This window comes from Triticum dicoccoides, chromosome 3A, assembly GCF_002162155.2.
Source record: "Triticum dicoccoides isolate Atlit2015 ecotype Zavitan chromosome 3A, WEW_v2.0, whole genome shotgun sequence".
Taxonomy (NCBI): Eukaryota; Viridiplantae; Streptophyta; class Magnoliopsida; order Poales; family Poaceae; genus Triticum; species Triticum dicoccoides.
Genome location: NC_041384.1, coordinates 49,569,816 through 49,584,315, shown reverse-complemented (window position 1 = coordinate 49,584,315; position 14,500 = coordinate 49,569,816).

Genomic DNA, 14,500 nt, shown 5'->3' with positions numbered 1-14,500 from the left:
CGGGGGAAGATATGGGTCATATGGGCCATACGAGGGAGGCAAGGCAGCCCACAAGGGGTGGCGCCCCCTGAAGGAAATATGCCCTAGAGGCAATAATAAAGTTATTATTTATTCCCTTATTTCATAATAAATGTTTATTATTCATGCTAGAATTGTATTAACCGGAAACATAATACATGTGTGAATACATAGACAAAACAGAGTGTCACTAGTATGCCTCTACTTGACTAGCTCGTTGATCAAAGATGGTTAATTTTCTTAGCCATAGACATGAGTTGTCATTTGATAAACAAGATCACATCATTAGGAGAATGATGTGATTGACTTGACCCATTCCATTAGCTTAGCACTTGATCGTTTAGTATGTTGCTATTGCTTTCTTCATGACTTATACATGTTCCTATGACTGAGATTATGCAACTCCCGTTTACCGGAGGAACACTTTGTGTGCTGCCAAACGTCACAACGTAACTGGGTAATTATAAAGGTGCTCTACAGGTGTCTCCAAATGTACTTGTTGAGTTGGCGTATTTCGAGATTATGATTTGTCACTCCGATTATCGGAGAGGTATCTCTGGGCCCTCTCGGTAATGCACATCACTATAAGCCTTACAAGCAATGTGACTAATGAGTTAGTTACTGGATGATGCATTACGGAACGAGTAAAGAGACTTGCCGGTAACGAGATTGAACTAGGTATTGAGATACCGACGATCGAATCTCGGGCAATAACATACCGATGACAAAGGTGTTGGGGAATGTAGCATAAATTCAAAATTTTCCTACGTGTCACCAAGATCAATCTATGGAGTCATCTAGCAACAAGGGAGGAGTGGATCTACATACCCTTGTAGATCGCGTGCGAAAGCATTCAAGAGAACGGGGTTGATGGAGTCGTACTCGTCGTGATCCGAATCACCGATGATCCTAGCGCCGAACGGACGGCACCTCCGCGTTCAACACACGTACGGAACAGCGACGTCTCCTCCTTCTTGATCCAGCAAGGGGGGAGGAGAGGTTGATGGAGATCCAACAACACGACGGCGTGGTGGTGGAAGTAGCGGGATTTCAACAGGGCTTCGCCAAGCGCTGCGGGAGGAGGGAGATGTGTCATGGGAGGGAGAGGGAGGCGCCAGGGCTTAGGTATGGTTGCCCTCCCTTCCCCCCACTATATATAGGGCCAAGGGGGAGGGGGAGGGCGCAGCCTTGCCCCTTCCTCCAAGGAAGGGTGCGGCCAAGGGGGGGAAGGAGTCCATCCTCCCAAAGGCACCTCGGAGGTGCCTTCCCCTTTTAGGACTCTCCCCTCCTCTTGTCCCTTTGGCGCATGGGCCTCTAGGGGCTGGTGCCCTTGGCCCATGTAGGCCAAGGCGCACCCCCTACAGCCCATGTGGCCCCACCCGGTGGACCCCCGGGACCCTTTTGGTGGTCCCGGTACAATACCGGTGACCCTGAAACTTGTCCCGATGGCCGAAACAGCACTTCCTATATATAATTCTTTACCTCCGGACCATTCCGGAACTCCTCGTGACGTTCGGGATCTCATCCGGGACTCCGAACAACTTTCGGGTTACCGCATACTAATATCTCTATAACCCTAGCGTCACCGAACCTTAAGTGTGTAGACCCTACGGGTTCGGGAGACATGCAGACATGACCGAGATGACTCTCCGGTCAATAACCAACAGCGGGATCTGGATACCCATGTTGGCTCCCACATGTTCCACGATGATCTCATCGGATGAACCACGATGTCAAGGACTTAATCAATCCCGTATACAATTCCCTTTGTCTATCGGTACGACACTTGCCCGAGATTCGATCGTCGGTATCCCGATACCTTGTTCAATCTCGTTACCGGCAAGTCTCTTTACTCATTCCATAACACATCATCCCGTGATCAACTCCTTGATCACATTGTGCACATTATGATGATGTCCTACCGAGTGGGCCCAGAGATACCTCTCCGTTTACACGGAGTGACAAATCCCAGTCTCGATTCGTGCCAACCCAACAGACACTTTCGGAGATACCTGTAGTGTACCTTTATAGCCACCCAGTTACGTTGTGACGTTTGGTACACCCAAAGCACTCCTACGGTATCCGGGAGTTGCACAATTTCATGGTCTAAGGAAATGATACTTGACATTAGAAAAGCTTTAGCATACGAACTACATGATCTTGTGCTAGGCTTAGGATTGGGTCTTGTCCATCACATCATTCTCCTAATGATGTGATCCTGTTATCAATGACATCCAATGTCCATGGTCAGGAAACCTTAACCATCTATTGATCAACGAGCTAGTCAACTAGAGGCTTACTAGGGACATGGTGTTGTCTATGTATCCACACATGTATCTGAGTTTCCTATCAATACAATTCTAGCATGGATAATAAACGATTATCATGAACAAGGAAATATAATAATAATCAATTTATTATTGCCTCTAGGGCATATTTCCAACAGTCTCCCACTTGCACTAGAGTCAGTAATCTAGTTCACACCGATATGTGATTAACACTCAAGGTCACATCGCCATGTGACTAACACCCAAGAGTTTACTAGAGTCAGTAGTCTAGTTCACATCACTATGTGATTAACACTCAATGAGTTCTAGGTTTGATCATGTTATGCTTGTGAGAGAGGTTATAGTCATCGGGTCTGAACCTTTCAGATCCGTGTGTGCTTTACAAATCTCTATGTCATCTCCTAGATGCAGCTACCACGCTCTTATTTGGAGCTATTCCAAATAACTGTTCTACTATACGAATCCAGTTTACTACTCAGAATAATCTGGATTAGTGTCAAATCTTGCATCGGCGTAACCCTTTACGACGAACTCTTTTACCACCTCCATAATCGAGAAAATTCCTTAGTCCACTAGTTACTAAGGATAACTTTGACCGCTGTCCTGTGATCCATTCTTGGATCACTCTTGTACCCCTTGACTGACTCATGGCAAGGCACACTTCAGGTGCGGTACACAGCATAGCATACTGTAGAGCCTATGTCTTAAGCATAGGGGACGACCTTCGTCCTTTCTCTCTATTCTGCCGTGGTCGAGCTTTAAGTCTTAACTTCATACTTTACAACTCAGGCAAGAACTCCTTCTTTGACTGATCCATCTTGAACACCTTCAAGATCATGTCAAGGTATGTGCTCATTTGAAAGTACCATTAAGCGTTTTGATCTATCCTTATAGATCTTGATGCTCAATGCTCAAGTAGCTTAATCCAGGCTTTCCATTGAAAAACACTTTCCAAATAACCCTATATGCTTTCCAGAAATTCTACGTCATTTCTGATCAACAATATGTCAACAACATATACTCATCGGAAATTCTATAGTGCTCCCACTCACTTCTTTGGAAATACAAGTTTCTCATAAACTTTGTATACACCCAAAATCTTTGATCATCTTATCAAAGCATACATTCCAACTCCGAGATGCTTACTCCAGTCCTTAGAAGGATTGCTGGAGCTTTGCATACTTATTAGCATCTTTCAGGATTGACAAAACCTTCCGGTTGTATCACGTACAACCTTTCCTCAAGAAAATCGTCGAGGAAACAATGTTTTGACATCCTATCTGCAAGATTTCATAAACAATGCAGTAATCGCTAATATAATTCCAATAGACTCTTAGCATCGCTACGAGTGAGAAAGTCTCATCGCAGTCAATTCCTTGAACTTGTCGGAAAACATCTCAACGACAAGTCGAGCTTTCTTAATGGTGATACCTACCATCATTGTCCGTCTTCCTTTTAAAAATCCATATGTACTTAACAGCCTTACGACCATCAAGTAGTTCTCCCAAAGTCTACACTTTGTTTTCATATATGGATCCTCTCTCAGATTTTATGGCCTTGAGCCATTTATTGGAATCCGGGCCCACCATCGCTTCTCCATAGCTCGTAGGTTCATTGTTGTCTAGCAACATGACTTCCAAGACAGGATTACGTACCACTCTGAAGTAGTACGCATCCTTGTCATCCCACGAGGTTTGGTAGTGACTTGATCTGAAGTTTCATGATCACTATCATAAGCTTCCACTTCAATTGTTGTAGGAGCCACAGGAACAACTTCCTGTGCCCTGCCACACACTAGTTGAAGAGACGGTTTAATAACCTCATCAAATCTCCACCATCCTCCCACTCAATTCTTTCGAGAGAAACTTTTCCTCGAGAAAGGACCCGATTCTAGAAACAATCCCTTATTGCTTTCGGATCTGAGACAGGAGGTATACCCAACTGTTTTGGATGTCCTATGAAGATGCATTTATCCGCTTTGGGTTCGAGCTTATCAGCCTGAAACTTTTTCACATCAGCGTCGCAGCCCCAAACTTTCAAGAAATGACAGCTTAGGTTTCTCTAAACCATAGTTCATACGGTGTCATCTCATTGGAATTACGTGGTGCCCTATTTAAAGTGAATGCGGTTGTCTCTAATGCCTAACCCATAAACTATCGTGGTAATTCGATAAGAGACATCATGTTATGCATCATATCCAATAGGGTGCAGTTATGATGTTCGGACACACCATCACACTATGGTGTTCCAGGCTGTATTAGTTGTGAAACAATTTCCACAATGTCTTAATTCTGTGCCAAACTCGTAATTCAGATATTCATCTCTATGATCATATCATAGATCTTTTATCCTCTTGTCACGACGATCTTTCAACTTCACCCTGAAATTACTTGAACCTTTCAATAATTCAGAATCGTGATTCATCAAGTAAATATACTCAACATCTACTCAAATCATCTGTGAAGTAAGAACATAACGATATCCACTACATGCCTCAGCACTCATTGGACTGCACACATCAAAATGTATTACTTCCAACAAGTTGCTTTCTAGTTCCATTTTACTGAAAACGAGGCTTTCGGTCATCTTGCCCATGTGGTATGGTTTGCATGTCTCAAGTGATTCAAAATCAAGTGAGTCCAAACGATCCATCTGTATAGAGTTTCTTCATGCATATCTACCAACAAACATGGTTCGCATGTCTCAATCCTTTCAAAAATGAGTGAGTCCAAAGATCCATCAACATGGAGCTTCTTCATGCGTTTTATACCGATATGACTTAAGTGGCAGTGCCACAAGTAGGTGGTACTATCATTACTATCTTATATCTTTTGGCATGAACATGTGTACCACTATGATCGAGATTCAATGAACCATTCATTTTAGGTGCAAGACCATTGAAGGTATTATTCAAATAAACAGAGTAACCGTTATTCTCCTTAAATGAATAACCGTATTGCGATAGACATAATCCAATTATGTCTATGCTCAACGCAAACACCAATCTTGATGGTAGAGGGAGCGTACGATATTTGATCAACCTTGGAAATACTTCCAACACATATTGTCATCTCACATTTAGCTAGTCTCCGTTTATTCCGTAGCTTTTATTTCGAGTTACTAACACTTAGCAACCGAACCGGTATCTAATACCCTGGTGCTACTAGGAGTACTAGTAAAGTACACATTATAATGCATATCCAATATACTTCTGTCGACCTTGCCAGCCTTCTCATCTACCAAGTATCTAGGGTAATTCTGCTCCAGTGGCTGTTCCCCTTATTACAGAAGCACTTAGTCTCGGGTTTGGGTTCAACCTTGGGTTTCTTCACTAGAGCAGCAGCTGATTTGCCATTTCATGAAGCATCCCTTTTTGCCCTTGCCCTCCTTGAAACTAGTGGTTTCACAAACCATCAACAATTGATGCTTCTTCTTGATTTCTACTTTTGTGGTGTCAAACATCGCGAATATCTCAAGGATCATCATATATGTCCCTGATATATTATAGTTCATCACGAAGCTCAAGCAGCTTGGTGGTAATGACTTCGGAGAAACATCACTATCTCATCTGGAAGATCAACTCCCACTCAATTCAAGCGATTGTTGTACCCAGACAATCTGAGCACAAGCTCAACAATTGAGCTTTTCTCCCTTAGTTTGCAGGCTAAGAAAATCGTCGGAGGTCTTATACCTCTTGACGTGGGCACGAGCCTGAAATCCCAATTTCAGCCCTCGAAACATCTCATATGTTTCGCGATGTTTCAAAACCGTCTTTGGTGCCTCAATTCTAAACCATTTAGCATTACGCACTGAACTATCATGTAGTCATCAAAACGTGTATGCCATATGTTCGCAATATCCACAGACAATGTTCGAGGTTCAGCACACTGAGCGGTGCATTAAGGACATAAGCCTTCTATGAAGCAATGAGGACAATCCTCAGTTTACGGACCTAGTCCGCATAATTGCTACTATCAACTTTCAAGTAAATTTTTTCTAGGAACATATCTAAACAGTAGAACTAAAGCGCGAGCTTCGACATAATTTGCGAAGACCTTTTGACTATGTTCAGGATAATTAAGTTCATCTTGTGAACTCCCACTCAGATAGACATCCCTCTAATCATCTAAATGATTACATGATCCGAGTCAACTAGGCCGTGTCCGATCATCACGTGAGACGGACTAGCATCATCGGTGAACATCTTCATGTTGATCGTATCTACCATATGACTCATGCTCGACCTTTCAGTCTCTTGTGTTCCGAGGCCATGTCTGTACATGCTAGGCTCGTCAAGTCAACCTAAGTGTTTCGCGTGTGTAAATCTGTCTTACACCCGTTGTATGTGAACGTTAGAATCTAGGGTCTTTTACATCTGTGTCCCTAACTCGAACCCACTACTCACATTTACCCCTAATTCAAAAGCCTGCTCAAAAATGCCCCTCCGCCGTTACGTGCCCTTACAGAAATGCCCTTTTGCGCCGTTACCGTCCGGTCAAAGCCGGTCAAAGGGCATTGACCGGCCCCAAAAAAATAGCAAAAAAAAAATCTAAAAAATCTGAAAATTTGTGAGATCAAAGGTACTCAGGTTCGCAAGGTGCGTGCAATTTTTCGTGCTGTTTGGGCATTCCAGGAGCTCGTGTCAAAGGAAAAAACAGTAAATATGTAAGCCTGTGAACAGTAAATTCAAAAAAATAGCAAGAAAATTCAAAAAAATATGAAATTTTTTGGCATCAAAGAGGCTATGGTCTAAAAGCTGCGTGCCAATTTTTGTTGTGTTTGGACATTGGAGGGGCGTGTGGAGAAAAAAACAAAATCTGTCCCGGGAAAAAACTTGGCAAAAAATGACTATTTTGTTTTTTCTTGCGAGAGCTCCTCGCAAGTCATTTGATCACAAAAACTTGATGCCAAAAAATTTCATATTTTTTTGAATTTTCTTGCTATTTTATTTCAAATTTACTGTTCACAAGCGTGCATATTAACTATTTTTCCTCGCCACGAGCTCCTGGAATGTCCAAATAGCACAAAAATTTGCACGCACCTTGCGCACATGAGTATCTTCGATCTCACAAAATTTTAGATTTTTTTAAATTTTTGTGCTATTTTTTTCAGGACGGTCAAAGTTGTTTGACCGGACGGTAACGGCGCAGAAGGGCTTTTCTGTAAGGGCACCTGACGGCGGAGGGGAAAATTTGAGCAGGCTTTCGAATTAGGGGTATATCTGATTAGGTGGTTCGAGTTAGGGACAGAAATGCAAATGGCCCTAGAATCTAACACCCGATCATCACGTGGTGCTTCGAAACAACGAACTGTCGCAACGGTGCACAGTTAGGGGGAACACTTTCTTGAAATTATTATGAGGGATCATCTTATTTACTACCGTCGTTCTAAGTAAACAAGATGCATAAACATGATAAACATCACATGCAATCAAATAGTGACATGATATGGCCATCATCACTTTGCTCCTCTTGATCTCCATCTTCGGGGCTCAATGATCATCATCGTCACCGGCATGACACCATGATCTCCATCATCATGATCTCTATCATCGTGTCTTCATGAAGTTGTCTCGTCAACTATTACTTCTACTACTACAGCTAACGGTTAGCAATAAAGTAAAGTAATTACATGACGTTTATGTTGACACGCAGGTCATAAATAAATTAAGACAACTCCTATGGCTCCTGCCGGTTGTCATACTCATCGACATGCAAGTCGTGATTCCTACTACAAGAACATGATCAATCTCATACATCACATATATCATTCATCACATCCTTTTGGCCATATCACATCACATAGCATACCCTGCAAAAACAAGTTAGACGTCCTCTAATTGTTGTTTGCATGTTTTACGTGGCTGCTATGGGTTTCTAGCAAGAACGTTTCTTACCTACGCAAAAACCACAACGTGATATGCCAATTGCTATTTACCCTTCATAAGGACCCTTTTCATCGAATCCGATCCGACTAAAGTGGGAGAGACAGACACCCGCTAGCCACCTTATACAACTAGTGCATGTCAGTCGGTGGAACCAGTCTCACGTAAGAGTACGTGTAAGGTCGGTCCGGGCCGCTTCATCCTACAATGCCGCCGAATCAAGATTGAACTAGTAACGGTAAGCATATTGAACAAAATCAACGCCCACAACTACTTTGTGTTGTACTCGTGCATAGAAACTACACATAGACCTAGCTCATGATGCCACTGTTGGGGAATGTAGCATAAATTCAAAATTTTCCTACGTGTCACCAAGATCAATCTATGGAGTCATCTAGCAACGAGGGAGGAGTGGATCTACATACCCTTGTAGATCGCGCGCGGAAGCATTCAAGAGAACGGGGTTGATGGAGTCGTACTCGTCGTGATCCGAATCACCGATGATCCTAGCGCCGAACGGACGGCACCTCCGCGTTCAACACACGTACGGAGCAGCGACGTCTCCTCCTTCTTGATCCAGCAAGGGGGGAGGAGAGGTTGATGGAGATCCAACAATACGATGGCGCGGTGGTGAAAGTAGCGGGATTCCAACAGGGCTTCGCCAAGCGCTGCGGGAGGAGGGAGATGTGTCATGGGAGGGAGAGGGAGGCGCCAGGGCTTAGGTATGATTGCCCTCCCTTCCCCCCACTATATATAGGGCCAAGGGAGAGGGGGAGGGCGCAGCCTTGCCCCTTCCTCCAAGGAAGGGTGCGGCCAAGGGGGGGAAGGAGTCCATCCTCCCCAAGGCACCTCGGAGGTGCCTTCCCCTTTTAGGACTCTCCCTTCCTCTTGTCCCTTTGGCGCATGGGCCTCTAGGGTCTGGTGCCCTTGGCCCATGTAGGCCAAGGCGCACCCCCTACAGCCCATGTGGCCCCCCGGGGCAGGTGGCCCCACCCGGTGGACCCCCGGGACCCTTCCGGTGGTCCCGGTACAATACCGGTGACCCCGAAACTTGTCCCGATGGCCGAAACAGCACTTCCTATATATAATTCTTTACCTCCGTACCATTCCGGAACTCCTCGTGACGTCCGGGATCTCATCCGGGACTCCGAACAACTTTCGGGTTACCGCATACTAATATCTCTATAACCCTAGCGTCACCGAACCTTAAGTGTGTAGACCGTACGGGTTCGGGAGACATGCAGACATGACCGAGATGACTCTCCGGTCAATAACCAACAGCGGGATCTGGATACCCATGTTGGCTCCCACATGTTCCACGATGATCTCATCGGATGAACCACGATGTCAAGGACTTAATCAATCCCGTATACAATTCCCTTTGTCTATCGGTACGACACTTGCCCGAGATTCGATCGTCGGTATCCCGATACCTTGTTCAATCTCGTTACCGGCAAGTCTCTTTACTCATTCCATAACACATCATCCCGTGATCAACTCCTTGATCACATTGTGCACATTATGATGATGTCCTACCGAGTGGGCCCAGAGATACCTCTCCGTTTACACGGAGTGACAAATCCCAGTCTCGATTCGTGCCAACCCAACAGACACTTTCGGAGATACCTGTAGTGTACCTTTATAGCCACCCAGTTACGTTGTGACGTTTGGTACACCCAAAGCACTCCTACGGTATCCGGGAGTTGCACAATCTCATGGTCTAAGGAAATGATACTTGACATTAGAAAAGCTTTAGCATACGAACTACATGATCTTGTGCTAGGCTTAGGATTGGGTCTTGTCCATCACATCATTCTCCTAATGATGCGATCCCGTTATCAATGACATCCAATATCCATGGTCAGGAAACCGTAACCATCTATTGATCAACGAGCTAGTCAACTAGAGGCTTACTAGGGACATGGTGTTGTCTATGTATCCACACATGTATTTGAGTTTCCTATCAATACAATTCTAGCATGGATAATAAACGATTATCATGAACAAGGAAATATAATAATAATCAATTTGTTATTGCCTCTAGGGCATATTTCCAACAAAAGGAAACAACGTATGTTGTTATGCGGTTTGACCAATAAAGATCTTCGTAGAATATGTGTGAGCCAATATGAGCATCCAGGTTCCGCTATTGGTTATTGACCGGAGACGTGTCTCGGTCATGTCTACATAGTTCTCGAACCCGTAGGGTCCGCACGCTTAACGTTCGGGGACGATTTGTATTATGAGTTTATGTGTTTTGATGTACCGAAGGTAGTTCGGAGTCCCGTATGAGATCGGGGACATGACGAGGAGTCTCGAAATGGCCGAGACGTAAAGATCGATATATTGGATGACTATATTCGGACATCGGAAAGGTTCTGAGTGGTTCGAGTATTTTTCGGAGTACCCGTGAGTTACGGAAATACGGGGGAAGAAGTATATGGTCCTTATTGGACTTTAGGGGAGAGAGGCAGGCCGCGCGCCCCCCAGTGACTAGTCCGAATTGGACTAGGGGGAGGGGCGCCGCCCCCTCCTTCCTTCTCTTCCCTCTTCCCCTTCGTTGTCTCCTACTCCTACTACTTGGAAGGGGAGGAGTCCTACTCCCGATGGGAGTAGGGGACTCCTCCTGGTGGGAGTAGGACTTCTCCAGGGCGCGCCATAGGAGCCGGCCCTCTCCCCCTCCTCCACTCCTTTATATACGTGACCAGGGGGCATCCCATAGAGACAAGTTGATCTGTTGATCTATCCCAGCCGTGTGCGGTGCCCCCCTTCACCATAATCCACCTCGGTCATATCCACAGGTATTCATCATGTTTACTTCGTCGCATTAGTTTTGTTCATGCATGTAGTTAAGTTGAAGACTTCTGGCTGCGTCATTTTGTGCACGTAGAAATGTAGGTATGTGTGAACATGCAAGCTAGATAGTGGTCTGTTAGTTGAGTGAGTCTTAGAACCAATGGATGCATGTGTGGGCGTCCGTGAGGTTACTAGCATGCACGTTTTGCAGGGATAAGATTAGTTAGAGCGGCTTAGTTGTGGACCTGGTAATCAGCAGCGTTGTTATCTCCAGCAGCGAGGAGATCGGCCGAAACCGAGTGGCCAGAGAGATGGTTATCAGCTGCCGTTTCTACCGGCTGGTGGAGCTAGTCGTGGTTCAGCCGATGTGTGTGGCTTGACCGTGGGGTTGCATGCAAAAGTGAGTGCGTGTGTGCATGGCTTGGTGGGTGTGTGGTGTTGTGTTTAGTCCGGCTACTTAAGACTTTGTAATCCACTTCATTCGTGTGTGAGAAGACATACAGAAAAGTGGCATAAGTTGTGTGTGGTGCCAAGCTTCTGTGTGTTCTTCTATCTTACGTGTGTGAGAGCCTTCTTCCTTCTCGGACTGCGCCAACAAACTACTAACCTGATCCCATCTGATCTGACTGTATTTTTTCGGGTGGAAACCAGGCAAGAGGCAGACATCACAGCACGCCTCACCTCACCTTTGCAGCTTTGAATAAAGTCGTGACCCGCCCGTGATGAGACGGCCAAGGAATCCATGAATCTATCTGACAAGACATCACTCAAGGACTAGTGGCAGCCAAATCGAGGCGGGAAATCTTCGTGGGCAGACGCAGAGCACGGCGGCGCAGCCAGAGAGGCCGAACCCGAACCCGTCGTCGCTCCACTATTTCCTGCCCAAAACCGGATGGACTGAGGTCCGAGGCTCCGGCGAGTTGGGGCAGAGCAGTGGGTAGAGAAAGCTGAGGGTATCTCCAGCCGCGTCCCAGGAAAACCTCATCAAACGTTTTTTTTGCGCCGGCGTCGAAAAAACGGTCCAGTCGCGTCCTCAGGAACACGATTTTCGCCGGCCTGGGCCGAAAACAGCGCCGGCGGACCCAGGCCAAACCCGGCGCGCTGGGGGGCGCCCGGGGGCGCCGGGGTGAACTGTTTTGGCGCGAAAAAGCCGCGGGCCAGCCGCGTCAGGGACACGGCGGCTCGTCTTCCCCCCAATTGCCTCGGTTCCCGCGGGAAATCAATGGCAAGGCTGCCGCCGGTCAGCCTTGCCATTGATTCCTCACGGGCGGCGCGTCTCGGGACGGCGCGTCGACGCCTCCCCTCCCTCGCGCGCGTACACACGGCACGGAGCGGCTATAAAAGCCAGCGGTTCTCGCCGGTGCCCACACCAGACTCGCCCCTCGCCGCCGCCCAGCCCCTCTCTCTCCGTCTCCGTCTTCCTCTCCCGAGCGCCACCGGCAGCCCCTCTCTCTCCCTCTCTACCACCGCCGAGCCTGTCGCCATGGTAGAGCGCTTCCCCGGAGACGAGGCGGCGGCGAACGGCTTCGGCCGGCGTTCGCTCCGCGAACAGGAGTCCTGGCTCCTGTTCCAGGCGAACATCCCGACGCCGCCGGACATGCGCGCCGGGCCGACGGGGTGGCGACTCAGCGACGAGGGAGTGCCCGTTCCCCCGTTACCCGACGCCGTGGCGAAGCCCACGTACTTCGCCGAGGAGGTCGAGGTCGCGCGCGCCTCCCTGACCGACGACGAGCGCTCCCTCCCCCAGTACGCCGCCGACAATCACGCAGCTTGGGCGGCGTACTGTTGGGGAACGTAGTAATTTTAAAAAAAATCCTACGCACACGCAAGATCATGATGATGCATAGCAACGAGATGGGAGAGTGTTGTCTACGTACCCTCGTAGACCGAAGCGGAAGCGTTGACGCAACATAGAGGAAGTAGTCGTACGTCTTCCCGATCCGACCGATCCAAGCACCGTTACTCCGGCACCTCCGAGTTCTTGGCACACGTTCAACTCGATGACGATCCCCGGGCTCCGATCCAGCAAAGCATCGGGGAGGAGTTCCGTCAGCACGACAGCTTGGTGACGATCTTGATGTTCTACCGTCGCAGGGCTTCGCCTAAGCACTGCAACAATATGACCGAGGTGGAATATGGTGGAGGGGGGCACCGCACACGGCTAAGGAACGATCATGAAGATCAACTTGTGTCTTTCTGGGGTGCCCCTGCCTCCGTATATAAAGGACTAAAGGGGGGGGGGCGGCCGGCCTAGGAGAGGCGCGCCAGGAGAGTCCTACTCCCTCTGGGAGTAGGATTCCCCCCCCCCAATCCTAGTTGGAATAGGATTCGCGGAGGGGGGAAAAGAGAGAGAGGGGCCGGCCCCCTCTCCTTGTCCTATTCGGACCAAGGGAGGGGAGGGGCGCGCGGCCCATGTTGGGCTGCCTCTTCTCTTTTCCACTAAGGCCCACCATGTCCCATATAGCTCCCGAGGGGTTCCGGTAACCTCCCGATACTCCGGTATAATCCCGATTTCACCCGGAACACTTCCGATATCCAAACATAGGCTTCCAATATATCAATCTTTATGTCTCGACCATTTCGAGACTCCTCGTCATGTCCATGATCACATCCGGGACTCCGAACAAACTTCGGTACATCAAAATGCATAAACTCATAATATAACTGTCATCGTAACCTTAAGCGTGTGGACCCTACGGGTTCGAGAACAATGTAGACATGACCGAGACATGTCTCCGGTCAATAACCAATAGCGGGACCTGGATGCCCATATTGGCTCCTACATATTCTACGAAGATCTTTATCGGTCAGACCGCATAACAACATACGTTGTTCCCTTTGTCATCGGTATGTTACTTGCCCGAGATTCGATCGTCGGTATCTTAATACCTAGTTCAATCTCGTTACCGGCAAGTCTCTTTACTCGTTCCGTAATACATCATCTCACAACTAACTCATTACTTGCAATGCTTGCAAGGCTTATGTGATGTGCATTACCGAGAGGGCCAGAGATACCTCTCCGACAATCGGAGTGACAAATCCTAATCTCGAAATACGCCAACCCAACATGTACCTTTGGAGACACCTGTAGAGCTCCTTTATAATCACCCAGTTACGTTGTGACGTTTGGTAGCACACAAAGTGTTCCTCCGGCAAACGGGAGTTGCATAATCTCATAGTCATAGGAACATGTATAAGTCATGAAGAAAGCAATAGCAACATACTAAACGATCGGGTGCTAAGCTAATGGAATAGGTCATGTCAATCAGATCATTCACCTAATGATGTGATCCCGTTAATCAAATGACAACTCATGTCTATGGTTAGGAAACATAACCATCTTTGATCAACGAGCTAGTCAAGTAGAGGCATACTAGTGACACTCTGTTTGTCTATGTATTCACACATGTATTATGTTTCCGGTTAATACAATTCTAGCATGAATAATAAACATTTATCATGAAATAAGGAAATAAATAATAACTTTATTATTGCCTCTAGGGCATATTTCCTT